Source organism: Alligator sinensis, unplaced genomic scaffold (genome assembly GCF_000455745.1).
Source record: "Alligator sinensis unplaced genomic scaffold, ASM45574v1 scaffold511_1, whole genome shotgun sequence".
Lineage (NCBI taxonomy): Eukaryota > Metazoa > Chordata > Crocodylia > Alligatoridae > Alligator > Alligator sinensis.
Window position 1 is genome coordinate 135,282 of NW_005842114.1, and position 19,709 is coordinate 154,990.

Below are 19,709 nucleotides of genomic sequence, written 5' to 3' on the forward strand. Positions count from 1 at the left end.
ACAGTGCATACCAACCAGGAATTGTGTGCTTGTGAAACACTGGATGCTTTCATATGTGGAATGAGAAGTCCTGGCAGAAACCATGGGTTAGAAGTAGCATAGTCAAGTGGTTAGAACAGGTCACGGAGAGTTACCTGGATCCAGTTAAGCTACCAACCTGTGTGAACCTATGCAAGTCATTTCCCTTCTCTGTTTCCCCATCTGTTAACTAATATTACTTCCCTATATAATAGGGCTTTCATAGGGTTCAGTGCGTCTGCAGGTTGCTTTGAGAGCCTTGGATAGAAAGGACTATAAACACACAGAGAAATATTACACTAACTAGGTTGTTAAACATTCCTTCTATCTTGTCTTCTCTGTAAATCCAAAACAAGGACAGACATAATATTCACCAGAATTCACTCAACTCCTCCTCTGTTTTCCAAGGCAGGTTGCCTTTAGGTACCAGTATTTATTCTGCATCACTGAAATGAGCTTATGTTTTGGCTGGGAATAAACTAATGCAACAAGTGGAGTTCACAGACACAGTCTGCAAAATAACCGTCACCACTTACTCACAATAACACTGAACTCACTGGTTATGCTCAGAGAAGACTAGAAGAAGTGGTCAGAGCCAGTCTCATCAGTGCCCCATGACAGTCTCACCTGTGACCAGTGCCTCATGACAGCTGATGACAAATTAATTTCACAGGGCCAAACCATGTCCCAATCCAGGCGTCCTAGAACAGGGTGCTCAACCCCATGGGCCAGATCCAATCCACGTGCTGCATCATCTGTCATAGCCCTGTATGTTAAATTAGGTGCACAGGCTGGTGCAGGATCCAATCCTGATATATGGGACCAGCATGGGGCCCCAGAGTCTGATCTCAGCACACAAGACCAGGCAGGGCAGCGCGGGGCCCCAATGCCTGATCCTGTGGACAGAGGTGGTGCAGGGTCCAATACCAGCAGTTGGAGGTGGCACAGGGCACTGGGGCCTGATCCTGGCATACAGGGTCCAATCTGGCCTGTGGACCAGCCCTGAACCCCTCATCTGGCCCCTGGGCCCAAATGGTTGAACACCACTGTCCTAGAGGAACTGTTGTGATTCCGCTTCAGAAGGGATTCAGGGCCCTCAGTTCTGTTCTACACTACATAATCCTGAGGATACATGTGTAAAAGGCAGAGGCCAGTGTAGCCGGGTCAGCTGTTCCTCACCTGTAACCTCACATGCCTTGCTCTGCTGCCTGCAGCTTAACAATATGCATTATTACTTCATTATTATTCAGTCACTAAAAATTACATTCACTGCAGGTAAGTCCCCAACTAGCTTCAGGTCAAATTGCCGGTCAAACGTTTCCTAGGTATCTAGAATTCAGCCACAGCTATTCCCCGAATCTGCCCTGGAACACTGACTCCAGGACAGTCCTTAAACAAACACATCAGACACTTCCACACAGTAAATCCCTGGGGACCAAATCTCAAGGTCAACAATCTCACAGCTTCAGCCAGTATGTCAGAGGCGACAGGTCACATCTGATTAAGGGACTCAGAATCCAGCCCCATCAAACAAAGACGCAGAGGGACCATGTGATCAGAGCATCAGGTGACTGAGGAGAATGCATGTCATGGCCAGCACCATCCTGGGATGCCAGGCTGGCAAGCAGCTTGCCCTAATTTGGTCTCCCTTTAGTGCCATGTTTACAGGTAGGACTATTTATAGGCTATATCCAAGGGCATGTGTCTGTGACCTTCACGAGAACAGCCATGCAGCTGAATAGCTGCTTAATGTGCACCCGCAGGCAGGTAGGTATGGCCTGGTCCCTGCATTCTAAAAGCTTCCTTGAGTAGCTCCTCGCATTGCATTTTCCTCTGTGTGAGTGAAAATTTGCGACTCCCACTCCTCAGGGGTGGGAGTCAGTGCCCTGGCCCCTTCAAAGGAGCTCAAATTAGATACAGCTCTTTGCATACAGACAATGAAGACAATCACATTTAGCTCTAGGGACAAGGCCTGAGCTGATGCCCATTCTCTTTGCAACCTTGTTTTGCCAGAGCAGCTGGAGTGGTTACACCTCTCAACCCAGAGCCAGTCAAGTTCTACAAAGGAGAATGGGAACTGAGCCCCTACTGTCCAGTCCAGGTTCAGCCTCCCTACTGGGACTGATGAGGCTTCATTACTCCAAAGCATGCTGAGGTCTCTGGGCTACAAAGTCCTAAAACCATCAACTCATTTCATAGAGGACACCACACACCCAGCAGAGGGGATAATTCTTCTCTAGTTTGACCTGACCTGGAGTTGAACCTCTGAGCCAGAAGAGAAACCCCTCATTTTTCAGACACTTTCCAAGTCACTCCACCTACCTCTTCCCCCCATTCCTCCATTAACCCATTTGAAATCCTCCAAGATGTAACCTGTCCTGATTTCTGTCCTTCATCTCTTACTGGGACCATTCCCAGTAATATCAGAGGGTGTGTTCAGAAACCCCATCTACAGGATACTGGTTGGAACTAAAAGCAGCTGGCAGTATTTTTCTTTGCAGTGACCGAAAGAGAAAACAGCATTTTTGTGGTAGGGGAAGGGACTGACAGAATATTAGTTCAGAAAAACCGTTCCACAGAGGGCGCATGAAGTACAGAGATAAAGAGATCTGCTGATATCACTTGGTCATTGTCTTTCTCAAAGAGTTTTAAAACGTTAAGTGTTATCCTTGTTTCAGCAATGAGGAAACTAGTCCACAGAGACTAAAGACAAGCCACCTTATAGCTTGTAATCCTCCCTGAGCTATGGGCACTGCAAAGCTTTGCCACCCCCATAACAAGAGAAGTAACTCTCCTCCTGTGGAGAGTGGCCAGGGGAAGAGGTGGAGACAACGTTCCACCCACTGCCACTCAATCCCTACATACCTGCATTGCCAAGCAGCTGCTCTCCCTCCCATCCTTGCCACTATGTTTGGCAATTACAAGGCAGTAAAAGGACTCTGGTTTCCCCCTGAATAAGCACATGCATGACATGGCCAACCCTAAGTAACTTATACAAGGTCACACAACAAGTCACTGAGATGGCCAGGAACAAAACCCACATCTCCAGAGTCCCAGCCCAGTGTCCACTCCTCTACTCTACTTGGTCCCTGTGTACAGAGGATCTCATTGTTTTTACATTACTTACCTTTCAGGACATGGGCTGACTGTGCAGAATGGGTTAACATTGCATTTCCTCCCCTATGGTATTTTCAGTGCTGCCAAGAAATGTCACTGGCATGATTACAAATGCTCCAAAGCTAATTTTAGTCCTGTAGTGTTACATTTTTCAGTGCAGAAAGTGTGGGTGGAGGAGTAAGGGGCACACATGTGGGCCTGTGCACACATGCACACCAATGGGTATGCATGAGCACACTGCATATCATAGATGATTCACTCCTGCCTTCTCAACACAAGCAGATTAAGATTGAAATCTCTACCCCCTAGATAGATGAGGCCACTCAGACCAGGACAATAATAGCTCCCCAAGATCCTTGACTTACTGTGAAGTTCTTTTGTGTTTCAGTCCTCAGTGGGACTGTACAAGCCTGCATCTCACCAGCAGCCATGCTATGAGAGCTGGCTTGAGGACATCAGCAAACTAGAAACAGGTACCTGCCTCTTTCTGGTGAGCGTCACAGTGCAGTGCCACTCAGAAGTACCTGGGGTCAGAGTGCCAGTTGACCTGCTGAAACCATGATGGGGGAAAAGACACCATTCAGAGAGAGGTCTTGCAAAATGAGCTTCCCTTTCCCTGGGTTCTCTTCCATCCCCAGAGATCCCTTCTCTAGTTTTCCATCTTCCTAAACCCATTCTTCTGGTTACCCTTTTCTGGACTATTGCTATTAAGATAACTTTTTATTACAATGTGCCTAGATGCCCTTGGGTCCTGGGCAGCACACACACACAGAGGGACAGCTCCTGCTCCTGTTCTGAAGAGCAAAGACGCCAAGCAGACAAAGGTCAGCAGGGAAATGGATGCGAAGGGACAGGAAGAGACCCAAGACACAGATCAGGTCACTGAGAAAGCTGGAAATAGATATCATATGTCCAGATTGTCGCATACTCCAGACTAAAGTAAACTGTCTTCTGCTATACTAGATTGTCTGTTTCTCTCACCCCTCACTTTCAATAGCACATCCTTTAACAAAGCCCATTGACATGTATCAGAATAGGAAGAAACCTGCATGTTCTTTCAGGACTGTTGTTCATGAACATGATGCCTTGGGCAGGTGCCAGATTGGCAGCCCTGGAGAATGACCCTTCCTACTTCTCCTCATGAGATGTACAGCATACAGCACCAGTACCAGCTGCCTCCCACATGACCCCACCCTTCATGTCCCACAGCCTTCCAACCTCATGGGATCAAAAGAGGGTTCAGTCTTTGAGCCTATTCATTCTCTGACCTTGGGCTAAGACTAAAGATTTCAAATTACTGGCCAAACCTGAGAATCACTAGCCAGCCCCAGGTCTGTTCTGCATGATCATTGAAGGGGTAAGGCAGTTCTGCCACATCACGTAAGTACATACAGTGTTACAAAGAAGGGGTCTGTATTGTGAGTCAGACAATGTGCTTGATACAGTCATACTGGGACCATATCAAATATGCAGTCACATTGTGACAAAGTCAGTCACCAGGAGGCTCCATCAGAGCAGCTTGACATGGCAGCTGGGCAGCAGCAAGAGCCAAGCACACAGACACAGCTTGCTACAATTTGTCCTACACAATCCAACATGCAAGTCTGTTTATCAGCATAGCACGTGCGCCAGCCTCACTATAACAGGGTAATGGAAATAGCAGACCAGCAACCATTGCAACTTCATAATACAGGCTAGGGCTACTTTTGAAGTAAACAAGGGAACATCAGGACAGATTATCAAAAATCCACCTCAGTGATCACAGGTGTGCTCTTTCACATCCAGCATCTCGCAGAAGGCACAGGATAAAGGTTTTACAGGGATTTAGTTGTATAGTCACTAGCTCAGGGTGGCTAAGGCCTCAGTTCATTGAACCAAATAAGTGCCCCAATAGTGTTTGTTCATGCCCAGTGTTGTACTCAGCACTGGAAAAGTTGACCCTGTCCCTATCATCCAAATCTCAGCTCATCACATTCAATGGGAGCTTCTGCTATTCATTTAAAAGGATCCAGGGTTTCACCCTGAGCAAACCAACAACACAGAACCCTGAATCTGCCTCAGGGATTTCATTTTTCAGAGGTGATGGGCAGATGGGAACAGTGTTACCAATCCTGGAGAGTGTTCATGACCTTTCCGCCCAAAGGAAATTTGAAACACCTGGACCCAATATGACTGATCAAAAAATCTCTGCACCAAGTCATGAGATCCTATGCTAAAAGGATGCTATGTCTTCTCAGCTAGCAGCCTGTCAGTTGCCTGGAATTCCCATAGCCATCTTAAGAGATCTCTGAACAGAGGGATTTAGGCAGGTAGGGAAACATGTAGGAGAGAAGTCTTTCTAATTCAAGGCTCTCTGGGATGCACAGATCCCTGCTTTTTCCTGCTTTTCTCCTTTGTATAAAGGCCCCATTAAACCAAAGCATAAAGGAGATAAAGTAAATCAAAGCTACCAGAGGCAATCATGAGCCTTTAAAGTTAATTTTGGCAATCAATAGTCCCAGGCTTCTGATTCAAAAAGGACCTGAGGAGCCAATAGAGGAGCAGTACTAATGATGGGGTGTGAAGTCAAACTAGCCTTACAGAATATGCCAGGGCTGAGGGAAAATAAAACGCAAGCACAAAGGCAGTTATTTTAACAATCAAGCATCTGCCCACAACAGCTTGTAGGTGCAGGACTGGGTAACCCAGCATAAATGAAGAGTATTAATAAATCAAGAACATTATAAATCTACGGGCAGGGCAAACTCATCCATCTCCCACTGAAACTGCAAAGGAAATAAAAGCCTCACCATTGTGAAAGGGAAGAGTTCCTACTTAATGGGACAAACTTAAGCCATTGTTTGGGACAGGTCTTGGTGCAGGCAGCTGTATGCAATCTTCCTTCCGCCAAAAAAACTTGGGCCTTCTCTGGGGGGTTGCAGCTGTACTCAGAGATACCATCCTAGGGCCAGGATTCCACCCTGTCAGGGAGAAGTCTGAAATTTTTGGTTTGCTTTACAGTACCAAAATCCCCATGAAAGAGGGCTGCCTGTCTTCTCCCCACTGTGGGATCCCATCAGCCAAGAGAGCTGGGCCAAATCAGATTTAGAAGGGAGACCTTCATGGAAAATCTAGGTGCTGCAAAAGACAGTGCTGATAATCCATTAAAAAAAAAGACTCTTTCCTCCGAAAAGGACCCATCTCCCTGCATAGTAAGATACAGCAGTGAATACATGGAGATCCCAGTTTTTAATAAGATGCAAAAACAATGAAAATAATTAGCTTGTGCTACTTAGAGAAGATGGAGAAGAGGTACAAACTCCCATCCCCTAATACTACCTGAAAAGCCCTTGTGCATCCCTCTGGATCAATGGTGATACTGAAGATGTTAAGCATCTCTAGTTCTGTGACTGCTGCAGATCCACCAGTACTGGGACATGCAAATCAGGAGCGATGAGGTCAGTATAGGGAAAGGTACCCCAAATGCTGAACAGAAAACATAAGCTTGACCTATTTGTTCCTAATTGTTCTTATACTTGAATGGAGGAGATGCCTCCCCACTTAGTACACAAGTGTTTTAAAGTCAAATTAGGCATATTGATGGGACTATGTTAAAAGGACAAGAACTAGTACAGCACTCAGGCACTGCCTCACACTGACTGTAACCCAGCAAGCATTGTTCATTATGGCTGTGTTCTTTGTAGAGCTGCTATTATGTTATGCCCAAGTTTAACTGGAATTAAATTTTAAAAGAGAATTGGAAATAAAGGTTGGGGGGATGCTCATTTAAATCCAGTGCTCCCAGACAAACAGCTGGGGGGCAGGGGGGGGGGAGGGGGGCAGGGACAGCACAGCAATCCCTGAAGGCACATGCAGAATTGGATGGATAATGCAAAGAAATAGATTGTTTGCAGCTTGTCACTGAGCTGCATTTTCCTTATCGGTCAGGATTCTTTTCCTCTCTTGCCCAGTGAAGCAGTGAAACAAAGGACACAGTCCTTTGCCCTAGCTAGAATCCATTGATTTCAGTGGAGTTACTCCTGTGAACAAGATCCTATTCAAACCTAAGGAGCTGATCCTAAAACATCCACTGCAACCAAAAGTGCCAGCATTCCTTTCACACAAGCAGCAATCATCAGGCCTCCAACCACAGCTTTAAAATGCCTGTCACTCACATTAGGCTCCTGGTGTAATGCAATCCAATCTCTGAGCCTCTGATACAGAAGGGAAAGCTGCCCTTGAACTTTTGTTGACCTGTATCACCCTGAGCAGAGGTAAATCCCCTTTTAAAGACACATTAAGTTTCCCAGGACTAATGCTGACTCCAAGATACAATTCTCAATCACCTTTTGGGAATGCCAAAATTTGCCAACTAGTCTTTGACAAAGACAGGATCATGATGGAAATGGTAGGGTCTCTATCAAGGGGTGCTGCACACCTAGGGAGAGAGATGGATCCCTCTAGGACAGTGCAAATCACAAAACATGGGGAGCAAGAGCTGTAGCTCAGGCATTCTCTGTTGAAGGGACCTGGCTATTGAACACGTTTCTAGAGAAAATCCAACTAATCCAAAAGCTGACCAGCTTTCAGGAATGCTGCAGAGCCTTCTTTTAGCACAAAAGTTTCCGTCACACCAAGAACATCACTGTTCCCTTCCCCCAACTGAGCACAAATCCTACCCAGAATTTCCTTTAAGCTAAAAAAAATGGGAAGAGCGCCAGGAACTCCACCATGCTCATTAGTACCCTTTGTAAGTCGACCTAGTTAACATGGAGCATGTCTACATGCCACATAATTACAGTGTATTAAGTTGCTGTAATTACACTGAAAAACTTAATGTGTTGTAATCGGTGCTACTGCACGTTAGTGCCAGTGCATGCTTTTTAAGTGATGCTAATGTGCAGTAGACTAAGTCTTAGACTAATGTTTTTTACATGACTCGCTAACATACAGTAGAATTAGTCTACTGCGCTGTTAGCGTCTCATGTAGACATGCCCATAGAGGAGCAGAGATGGGCAGCAGTACAAAACAACCCTGAAGATGATAGCCGATGATGTAATAGGCCTGATTCTTTCCACCCTAGCTAAGATACAGCATCTTATCTGTTTAGGTTTTATCCTGGTAACAATTGCCAAACACAGTGCACAGGTCCTTTTCATCACTAGACCTGGACTCTGTCATTTTTCATAGCACTAAAAATCTTGTTTTTGCTGGGTGCCCTTGTGGCAGCTGTAACTTTTAAAGCCATCCAGAGACTGCTACAGAGACAGAGGGAGATAGGCACTGTCTTCAAAACCAGTTCATACAGTAAGGGTGCCTTTGTCATGACAATGAAAAGAAGCAAATATTACTTTACTAAGTTTCAAGCACAAGTAGTTATAATGTCTAGCAGTTATTCAGTGCTTTTCTTTCATGGATCATAACATACTTAATAAAGGCAGAGATGTATTGTGATCCAGCTTTCCTCAGATGTAGAAACCGAGGGAAGAAGCAGCTAAGTGTTTGGAGCAAGGTCAAAGTCATGCAAGATAAAACCCCATCCTGAGCTCTCCTTGCTAAGTCACACTGCTTTTGACTACTGACTCATGCTCCTTCTCTCAACACAGCTATGAAGCATAATTTAAATGAGGTTTTTGTGCCTTTTAACAACATAATTCATCCAAATCCTGATGAGATGCCATTTTCAATCTATACTTCATGGGCTTTGCTTTGAACATTGTGCTCACACCCAAAGCACAACCCACAAATGGGCTCAAACTGCTGAATTATCTTGACTACAAGCGATAATGCATTTCAGGGAGTCACCCTGCATCAGAGAAGGGCCATCTAAAACTCAGTACAGCTTTAATATGCTCTCTGTAGCCTGCCCAAATCTGGGCCTTTGTCAGCAGATGTGCTCAAAAGCAGTTCAAAATAAAGGAGATTCTGGATAGGGAAAGTCAGTTCAGAAAATGGAAGCCCTTTCCCTCCAGGGAAGAAAAGTCCGTTCCAGTTGGAAGCAAGGAGAGGTTGTCAAAGGTCCCAATTCTTCAGTGCCCTGTTATTGTTATTGGATAATCATGTATCACATTTTGCCCTGACACACAAACTCTGCTCTGACCTCCCGCTGGTCCCTCCTGGATCAGAAGGAAGTGCCTGCAGGAAACTAAGGACAGAATTGGCTATTGAACAGGGTCCATTTACCTGATACAGTCTCTATCTCCTACAGCAGTCGTCCTAGCCAAGTACTCTCAGCCAGGGCAGAAATTAGGTATCAGCAGGCTGGTACCAAGACTTGCTCTATACATATAAACAAATCAACCATAAGAAAATCCCTACACTCAAAGGGCAATAATATTTGGGCTGGAACATTTTTCACCCAAAGTTATAGATTTGGATTGACCAAAATGTTTTGTTGATTTTTGTCAGATTTGGTGAATTTCTGCAAAAAAAAAATAAAAATTATAAATTTGGTTGGACATTTTTTCAAAGGAGACTAACAATGTGAACTGTTGCTTGCTTTAGAAATGTTATTTAAAAATAACATAGAAGCTCAAACAGATCATGATAAGATAAAATGAAGAGCAAGAAGCAGCTCTGGCTTCACCACTTCCCTTTCCTCCCAATCTCATTTAATGAAGACAACATTGTTTGGAAGCTTGGGCACAGGACTGAGAAGCAGGACGCATAGGGCTCAATTCCACTCTGCTACTTGTTATTGACACAACACAGGCAAATTTTCTCATGTTCCCTCTTCTGTGAACCGATACAAACAATCCTTGCTCTAGCTAAAAGCTGCATGGCTTCTCTGAAAGTCCAAACCTGAACTTCACTTTCTTCCATCCACCTTCTGTTGCTCAAAGAGAGACACAGCAGTACACATGACAGATTGGAGGTTGAGGAAAGGCAATACCTTCAAGTCATATCTTGAGGAATGACAATTCCAGGGCTCTGTGATCATCCCTTTCTTCACTGGGCCTTTCTAGTGTTCACAACAGTAGCACTGGAATTGTCATTCCTCAAGATGACTTGGAGCTAGATGCTTGGGCCCCATTGCTCCATTTCCAATAACAGCAACTCAACCCTTCATGCTTCCAAGGGAATTAAATTGCACTCCAACCACCATGTTTGGGACATTTTTATAGAAGACTTTAAAATGCATGGCCATTGATGAGCCTGTAGTATTTCTCAGAAGATTAAACATGTGTCCCACTGTCCTTGGTCAGTTTCCCCTTGCAGCGCTCTCCCAAAATGCCTAACAGATTGCTATGCTTCACATCACAACAAGCTGCATTTAAGTGAGGACATCATGATTTCTGGATCATAAAGCATGGGAGAAGAGTTCATGGGGGAAGAGATCATTTATTAATATGAGAGAGACGAGTGGTGACAAATTGGCATTTTCTCAAACCATAATTTTGCAACCCTATCACATTGCAAGCTGAGGGAAGTATCAGTGTTTGAGTAATGACTGTAGGTTACAAAGGCCTATTCAGTCTGCTATATTCTGCTCAAACTGGTTTTATCTGCACCTATGTGTTCAGATTCCTAACCCTTCCTTCTCTTCTACTGCCATTGTTTACATAGAAATCATTCTGTATTTACCCTCCTCTCCTGGAACAAGTTTTAGTGCAGCAAATAAAACCCACCTGTGTTACCATGGGGAGTCCAGACACTGAAGGTTAACCACTAGTTGTATAAGAGATAAGCAAAGGCACCTTCCAGACAATGAAGTCCAGTATATAACTGTTGTACAAAGCACTCAGTTTTCATAGTAAAGGGAATGACAGGAGTCCAGATCAGGATGCCAGGAATGAAACACAAGCAGGAGGAAGCAGTTGCTACCACAGGATGACTGGAGTGGAGAAAGACTGAGCAGAGAGCTGAGAACAACAGAAAAAGTAACCTTTCACTATTCTGATTATTTTACACTTTTTCTTGTCAACCAGCTCTGTTTTACTTGAGATGATGCTGAACTGTGCAACAGGACTTCTGGATTTCCTTCGTCAGTCACACTCAAGAGGCTTTATCACAGAGAGCTTCAACAGGTTCAGTGTTGTAGGTTTAACTGCTATGAGTCTTATACAGGCCAGGACTAAGACATGAGTTGGGGAACACATCCTTTCCTTTCTTTAGGGCTAAGAGAGGATGTTAATAAGTGAGAATGTTCTGTGGTCATGGAAGTTGCTTCACGGACAGGATTAGGAAGCAAAGTCATCCGTTTGTCCATACAGCAAATACAACATGAACAGCATCAAAGAGAGTATCCCACAGCCGTGGCAGTATGCCTGTACTGTAACCCACTGGACTAAACTGGGTGGGGAGATCAGTGTTTTTGGTTTATGAAGCCTTTGGCTTCTCACTGCATCTGCTATCAAAAGTTCCAGTCAGGCAGAAACTCCTCACAAACAAGAATAAGACCAACAGTCCATTATGCACACAGTAATGAAGCTCAGAGCAAGGCAAAATGAGAGTCTGAGCAAGGCAAGTCTGAGAGTGTGGACACATATATTCACCAGTGTAAATTGCCTTTGCTCCAGTGTTAAAAAAGAGCAGGTGCACAACATAAATCTCTACACAAAATCTGGTCTGGCATTTCCTGAAAAAAAACAGGGGTGAAGTCCCCAGTGTTTGTGTTGTGTGTTCACAGTTATTCTAGGTTAGCTGTTTGTTCAAGTTGTCTACTACCTGCTCTCTTGACAACTTGTGCCAAGGCATTATAAGAAAACTGCTGCAGGAGTTACCCCAGGGATAAAAGGCCATATATCCACTCTGAATCTCAGAGTAACATATATCAATGTACAAAATCCATACAGATTCACCAGTGTTAATACCCCATATGTACAGACCCTCTGATAAGAATGATACTGTTATAGGTTAGCTAACAAAATACAGACTCTGCATGAGTGGGTCTCATTTGTTTGCTTTGTTAAAGCTAAATTCTCTGAGAAAGGAGCGGCCAATTTATGTTTTGGGTTGTTTTTTTTACTCGAAACTTAATTCAGTGATCACGATGAATGTTCATATCGTTATGTGGCCTCCTTATAAGGGCAGAAGGACAAAGTTGTGGTTAAAACACACGACCATGAGTCAGAAATTCTATTCCATGCTCTGCCACAGAATTCCTCCGTGACATAAGGCAAGTCTTTTAATCTGTGTTCTCAATTTCTTTCAGCTTTAAAAACCAGTGATAACATCCCTTTCCTAAATTATAGATTGGCCTGAACAATAAGACAGGAAAATAAAGGAGCCAATTTTCCTCTAACAAGCCCCCTGGACAGCATGAACGATGTAATGATAACAGGCTTTCTGGACACAAACACTGGGTGATTCAAGACCCCATCACAAAAAGCACTTTACAAGATGGAATTGTGGGCGTGCAGTAAATATATCTCCTGGTGAGCAAGAGGAGGAGGGCTATAGTTAATTTCATTTTCTTTATTTATGACATTTGTATTAGATAGTTTTGTATGCAGTCTATTAATTGTTGTCTATGTATGCTGCATATTTTTTCATTAAATAATATTACTGGCTACTTCTAATTCTGCTGAATAGTACATATCATGTATATAATCCTTTGAGTAGGCTGCAGTAAAATTAAGATTTTGAACTCTAAAATTCAAAGCTGTTTCATAGATTCATAGATGTTAGGGGCTGGAAGGGACCTCAAGATCATTATGTTCAGTTGGGCAGGAAAGACTGCTGGGGTCAGATGACCCCAGCAATGTGCGTGTCCAGACATTTTTTAAAGATATCCAGAGTAGGTACCACCTCGGGGGGGGGGGGAGTCTAAAGAAGTTTTTCCTCATGTCTAATCTAAAGCGGTCTTCTAGCAATGTATGACCATTAGTCCTAGTCTCCCCCTGGGGAGCCCTGGTGAACAGACACCCTTCCAGTCCCTGATGTGCGCCCCTTATATACTTACAGGCTGCCATCAAATCCCCTCTGCGTCTTCTCTTCTCCAGGCTGAACAGACCCATGTCTCTCAGCCCTCATCATATGGCCTGCTCTCTATACCTCTAACCATATGCAGAGCCCTTCTTTGGACCTTCTCAAGCCTCTCCACATCCTTCCTGAAGTGTGGCGCCCAGAACCGGACACAGTACTCCAGCTGTGGCTTCCCTAAAGCCAAGTAAAGCGGGATGATATCCTTAGTCATCTGAGGTCCATCGGTAGAGGCATGCTAAGTGTTTTTGTTTGCTTCGTCAGCTACAGCATTGCATTGGTGGCTCATGTTCATTCTATGGTCTATCAAAATCCCCAGGTCTCTTTCAGTTGTGGTGCTAGTAAGCGTAGCACTGGTATATTGCAGGTTATTTCTCTCCAGGTGGCGCACTTTACACTTCCCGTGTTGAACATCATCAGGTTTTGATCTGTCCACCTTGTGAACCTGTCCAAGACAACCTGTATCCCCAGCCTATCCTCCAGCGTGACCACAGTCACCCTTAATTTGGTGTCATCTGCAAACATTGCCAGTCCACTTTTAACACCCAAATCCAAATCATTAATGAATACGTTAAAAAGCACCAGTCCAAGTACTGAACCTTGAGGGATGCCATTGGTCACCAAGCACCATGGTGACTCAGTTTCATCTATTATTACTCTCTGGGTCCTGGCTTGGGACCAGTTTCCTAGCCACCAGACCATTGGGTTATCGAGGCTGCAGTTTCCCAATTTTACCATGAATATAGGCAAGGCTGATGGAAAGCCTTGGTCCTGTTCCATTTTTGGGCCTATATTCTCAGGGCCACCCAAAGCCAGATTGTGAATCCCTTCCTCACAAAAAGTGAGCAGTTACTTACTCAAGGAGTCCCATCAGTTCCAGTGGGATAACCTGGGGAAGTAACCGCAAATCTTATATTCATACCAGTGAGCAGTCAGGCCCCTGAACATATAGGGCTACCCAACATCTTGATATGATGGCTGTGGGGCACCCAGCAACATGGTATTCAGAGCAGGTTCACAGCTCATGTATATGCAGGCTTATACAAGCCTCACTTACATCTCTACCATGACATCTTCACTGATATTACAACCCATGCTACCTAGATTAAAACAAACCCAGGTGCTGCTACCCATACAACCTAGACATGATTTAAGACCCTGATCCTAGAATTAGAACCATGGCTACACACACCCACAGACCCAGCAAGAGCCTCAGCATCCTCCGATGATATGAAAGTACCCTCAGCAATACAATTTCCGAATGACCAGGGACTGCACGCTTCAAGCTACACAATGTGTGGGCAACAGGTCCCCTGACCCATATTTCATGCAGGCTGTGCAGACTTCCCAAGCCTCCATGGGCTGTGCTGCCCTGCCCCTTGGAACAAGGAAGGAAGCAGAACAACAGAAGGAAAGCTGGGTGGTGACTGGGAACCCACAACTTGTGAGTATATGGCCTGTTGGCACAGAAAGTATAAACTACCTGGGAGAAAAACTGAGATCCTGAGAGTTGGGCAGCCCTGTGCTAAGACATCCATGATTTTCTTGTTGTTTTCCAGTGCATCTCTGGTTGATCACAAAGCCTCTGACAGTTGATCTCAGTCTGCTGCTAGGACCAGGTCAGGGGATTGGGATGATCCCCTGCTGTACCCCTACCACTGGGGGAGTGGGGCCCCAGCCGGGCTGGGTGGTGGGACGTTTGGAGCCCGGGCAGCTCATCCAGGCACATGGGCGGGGGGGACAACTCCTGCCGCTGCATGCACCTCAGTGGAGGTCCAGGGGCTACATGCCCCCACCCCAATCTGTGTGTAGGGTGGAGGCAGCCCAGCTGTAGCTACTCCAAGAGCAGCGTGACGCTGAGCCGCACCCCCTTGTCTGCCCGGTGGTGGGACACACATGGCGTTGCACCGTTCCCAGGGCAGCTGCAGTGGGGCTTGGGGTGCACAGCCCAGCATGCAGCGGCAGCCACCTCCACCCCGCGCACAGATTGGGGGAAGCATGCGTCCCCCAGGCCTCCATAAGGCTGCGTGCAGCAGCAGGAGACCCTTGCGCACCTGAAAGAGCTGCCCAGGCTCTGATCTTCCCACCACCCAGCCCCCTGCCCCTGCCTCTGGCCCACTCCCTCCCTCACCACAGGGGCCTCAATCTGCCCCGCCTATACCTTCCCTCCCTCACAGACTGACCTGCTGGGTGGGGGGTGGCACACAGTAGATCCCGGGTTGGACTTTAATTCAAAAAGTGAACTCGTACTTAAAAAGGTTGGAGAACACTGCCTTAAAATAAATACTACTCCCGTAAGCAGAATGCCTACCCTGCTGGCTTCTGCAGGCATGTTTGGTTCCCTGAGGAGCTGCTCAGCCAGCTCTCCCAAATAAAACACGCTCTTTAAGCAACAAACAAAAACAAGCCCTTACACCCTATCCCAGGCAGCAGGACAAGAACCCTTTGGATCTGGCCCCAATGCTACTTGCCCCCCCTCCCCACCACTCTACTCACAACTTGCTTCCTCCTCCATTGCTTGCTCTTCTGGGAGCTTGTTAAAACTCTTAGCAGGACACTCCCTTCCCAGTCAAATGCCCTACAGCTGGGCTCTCTCAACATGGCTGACTGTTCTCTCATAAAGGGATACATCAATCTGCTATAATTCCTTATAAAAATAGCCAAAGCAAAACCATCTTGCATTGTAATCTAAACTAGAGATTGGAGAGGGTTTCAGTAGGTCATGACTGTAATCTATAATGCTGCTGTTGCTGAAGAAGTGTTAGTCTAAACCAAAGACTTGTATGTTGGCTTCCTTAATCTTTGTACGCATGTCCGCCTGCCCATCATGAGGTGCTCAGCACTCACCACTACAATTCATGGCAGTAGAAGCTGTAGTTGCACAGCACCTCAGACAATCACACTCTCAGCATTTCAAGTGTGGCTTCCAAAATTGATGGGCATTTGATTTTCAACATTACCCCTCTGGGCAGTTTACATCTCAATTCTGTGGGGGTTAATATCCCATGTGGCTGTTGTGTTTAATCGATGTGTTTTACACTGATGCAAGATTCTTTGATCAGAAGGTACCTGGAGTCTAAATAATATTTCAGTTATGACAATAAATTCAGTAAGATGCAATTAGGGCTAATTTGGCCCCATTACCTAGGAACTCACAAATGGGAAGGAAAGACAGTACATTAGCCCTGGCTCTACTCTGTTGACTCTGACTGAAATAGTGTCACTAACAAGACTGTTTTCATAGTCACTCCATACAGATACATTGCTTCCCTGTCTTTCTCCAACATGCAAAGTGCTTGGGATAAATGAAATAACATCCTTTGGCCAAGCACTGTTGCCAGCAAAGTAGATTCAGGTACCATCAAATATATGGAGCAAGAGAACCAAAGCCTGAGCTATAGGGATTGAGACAGGGCATGGGGTTCAGGAGGTACTTTACCTGGTTCATCTGGAGTGCTCAAAGCCCTTCCCAAGAATTCATAGACTTTTAAGGCAAGAATAAGCCATTAGATCATGGTTCCCACGTAACACAGGTCAGAGGGGTCTATTCAATTACTCCTGCACTGAGCCCAGTAACTTGTATTCAACTAAAGCATATTTTCCTGAAAGGCACAATATTACTATCCACATTTTAATGATAGGAAAACTGAGACACAGAGCAGGGAAGTGAATTTGTGCACGAAGCTGCTGAGCTCCAAAAATCCTCACAATATTGTCCCTCCTGTTCTCTTTCCTTCCTATCAACCACTACCTTTAGCTTTCAGTCAGGCTAGCTGAGACCATCTTATCACTCCAGCCATGTCCTGACTCCCCAACTGGTTTCCTTTGCTAGTACTATGCTTTGCCTGTCACTGATAGAGACAGTACATCCAGCAGGAAGGGGACTATCTCCTCTTCGCTGCTCCTTTTCCACTCATTTTTTCTTAACTCACTGGTCTCCTTTCCCCCATTTACCATCACTGTCTTCCCCTCTCCCCTTACTTCACTCTTTGTAAACAGTGGCTGTGCAGGAAGGCACAAGTGAACCTGACTGACCTCAGATGCTTTAGAATTCAGTCTTCCCAGCCAGGAGGTTGTCGTGGGCTTCCAAAGCACAGCAGCCTTTTCCCACTGGACTCATTATTAGATGGCACGGATAGGGGTGGGCTAGCAAGTCCTGTTGCTACAGAGACAAGAAGACATGTGTTCATGGACTGCAGCTCTCCTCAGCAGGCCCTTGCACTGTGCTTGTGCTTCTCCAGCACCTCTCCTGGCAGGATGGCGAAGTACCTCACAAACAGGAAAGCAAGCTTCAAGACAAACGCTGGCATATCATTAGCCCCAGTTAGGGTGTGAAAGAGCAGACCGAGAGCACTGCCTGCCGCAGGAGCACTCAGAGAAAAAGAGGGGCGTCTAGGGAGAGACATGGGGGTTAGATCGGGGCTCGGATGCTGTCTAGCATGCAGGGACTGAACGAGCGTGGCGCTAGGACGCTCCTTCTCATTGAAAATCTTCGGCGAATGAGGAGGGGAAATACGATCATACACAGCCGGGGACGGTGGGGGCAGTAGGCTCCTCGCTCACTCCGGGACTAAAGGCTGTCTATTGGCACCGCACCCGGCGATCGGCAACCCGCCGCGGCCTCTCCGCAGCTCCACACGGGGCCGGCATTCACGTGCAGCACCGCAGACCCCAGCGGCAGCTGTTACTCCGGCGGCGGGCGGGCCCCTTTGTGACGTCACAATCAGCTGTTTGAACGTTCTAATTTCTGAGCTGAGCTCAGCTGGGGGAGCAGCAATAACAGGAAAATAAGAATAGCAGCTCTGCAGGCCGGGGAGGGTCCGGACCCAGCAGCTGTCACCGCCCGCCCTGGCAATGGTGTATCTCTTCTGAGAAGAGCAGAGACCCCAGCAGCACCGCCGCCTCCCTCATCCTTTTCTTGTCTCTTGGATTTTTCGTTGACCCGGTCGCTTGTTGATTTCAATTAAAACTACCTCACAGACTCTGCCTAAAGCCGGTGCTTTCAGATACTTAATCTTGTGGGTTTTCCTGTGGTCTTGTTGTTTACAAAACAACCGATGACATTAAAGGCAAGGTAAGTGTCGTCCTCTCCGGACAGGGCGCGGAGGCGGGCTGGGAAGTCAAGCTTGCACTGATCACCGAGCCCCTTTGTGCGGTGGCCCATTCCCTGAGCCACCATCTCTGTGGACCGCCGAGCCCCTTGCGATCTGCGCCTGTCCTCGCATTTCAAGGCCACCCCTGTGTCCGGGCCGGGTGGTTTCAGGTCTCTGTATTTCTCGCGCTGCGTGCGGCGAGGGACCGCTCTTTGTGCTTCGTACGCGGTGTGCATTGTGCTCCAAGCCGTGCCCAGCGGCCGGATGGGACAGCAGAAGGAACGGGCTCGTGGCCGAGGCCGGGAGACATGAGGACAAAGAGGGGGAGGTTGGTCTTTTGTTGCTACAAGCCGCGGTCTCGGGCCGGAGCAGCGAAGGCGCTCGGGACCCGTCTGTCTCCAATGCGCAGGAACCTCCCTCGGCTCGGCTCGGCTCGGCTCGCCGGGCGGGGGCGGGGGGATGCCAAGGCAGGTCGGCGGGAGCAGATTGCTTGTTGCATAAGCAGCGATTGCCTCGGCCCAGCTGGGAAACAAAAGACCCAGCAGCGAGGCCCCGGGCCAGCTTCTGGCCCCCGCTCCAGCTGCCTTTGTCTCCACTGTCGCTGACCGGCGCAGCGCTGCGGGGCCCCGGGGTAACTGCCCCTGCCCGGGAGGAGGCGAAGCGCCTCCAGGTCGGCCCAGGCGCGCGGCGGGGAGCGGAGCTAGCTGCGGCTCCAGCTCTGGGGCGGCGCGGACCGCGCACCAAGGAGGCCAAGTTTGTGCCTGGCTCGTTCCCTCCGCCGCCCCACCGCGGGTCGGCTGCGCTGGGACGGGATCGGGGGGAGAGAAGGGGCAACTGCCCCAGCCCTGCTTTGCCACGCAGCGTCCTCCCTTCTGCGGGCACCAGCATCGCGCCTGCCGGGCGGAGCCCCGGCCCCGCCCGAGCACCCGGAGCAGAGCGGCTCCCTCCCCGGGGCCAGGCCTCCCGGTCAGGGCTCGGGCTGCGCGCTCCTGGCGCCGCCTCCTCTCCACTCGCCTCCCTTCTCCTTGTTTGTTTCTTCATCAACGGATTCGGATGAAAAGCTCATCTCTGTCCCCATTGGCTCGTTGGGATTGGGAGCCTATGGTGACGTGGCCTGATTTGCATTTGACATTGAGACGTCATCAAGGCCAGCCCTCCCCCACCCACGCACACTGAACTGTCCTCCCTTGACCTGTGCGGAGGACTGCGATGTGCTCAGTGTCGATACTAGTGCAGTCCGCCGAGATCTTTGGAGGCAAACGGCTTTGCCTGGCTGAGGCTGAGCCAGACCAGAGAGTCCGGTAGCCAGGACAATTAGGTTGCTGAAGTTGGGGAGTAAATTACCCTTAATAACAGCCCTGCTGCTGGCCACAACTCGGGTTACTTTACGGCGCTGTTATTTTAAAATGTAAGGTATATAATGTGCTAGCTAATTTTACATCTGTCATCAATCAAAGCCGATCTTTTCTTCCATACCATTAACATGTCACGACCAACCGAGCATCTAAGCTAGTGAACTGAGCAAGATGAAAAAGGGTTTATGTTAAACATAATATAATGCCTAACCCATTATGTGT

General features: G+C 47.2%; 1 protein-coding gene and 1 long non-coding RNA gene across 4 annotated transcripts in view; one reads left to right on the top strand and one right to left on the bottom strand.

Annotated features, from left to right (window-relative positions):
• Positions 1-17,714, bottom strand: part of LOC112550452 — a 73,224-nt gene extending 55,510 nt beyond the window's left edge. The window contains exon 1 of the long non-coding RNA XR_003094314.1: positions 17,075-17,714. This is a non-coding gene — a long non-coding RNA (uncharacterized LOC112550452). The remainder of the gene's footprint in view (positions 1-17,074) is intronic.
• Positions 17,715-17,719: 5 nt separating this feature from the next.
• TP53INP2 (tumor protein p53 inducible nuclear protein 2) overlaps positions 17,720-19,709 on the top strand; it is a 59,640-nt gene continuing 57,650 nt past the window's right edge. For all 3 annotated transcript variants that reach the window (XM_025205400.1, XM_025205398.1, XM_025205399.1), the window contains exon 1: positions 17,720-18,113. The gene's annotated coding sequence lies outside the window, so the exon portion shown is untranslated. The remainder of the gene's footprint in view (positions 18,114-19,709) is intronic.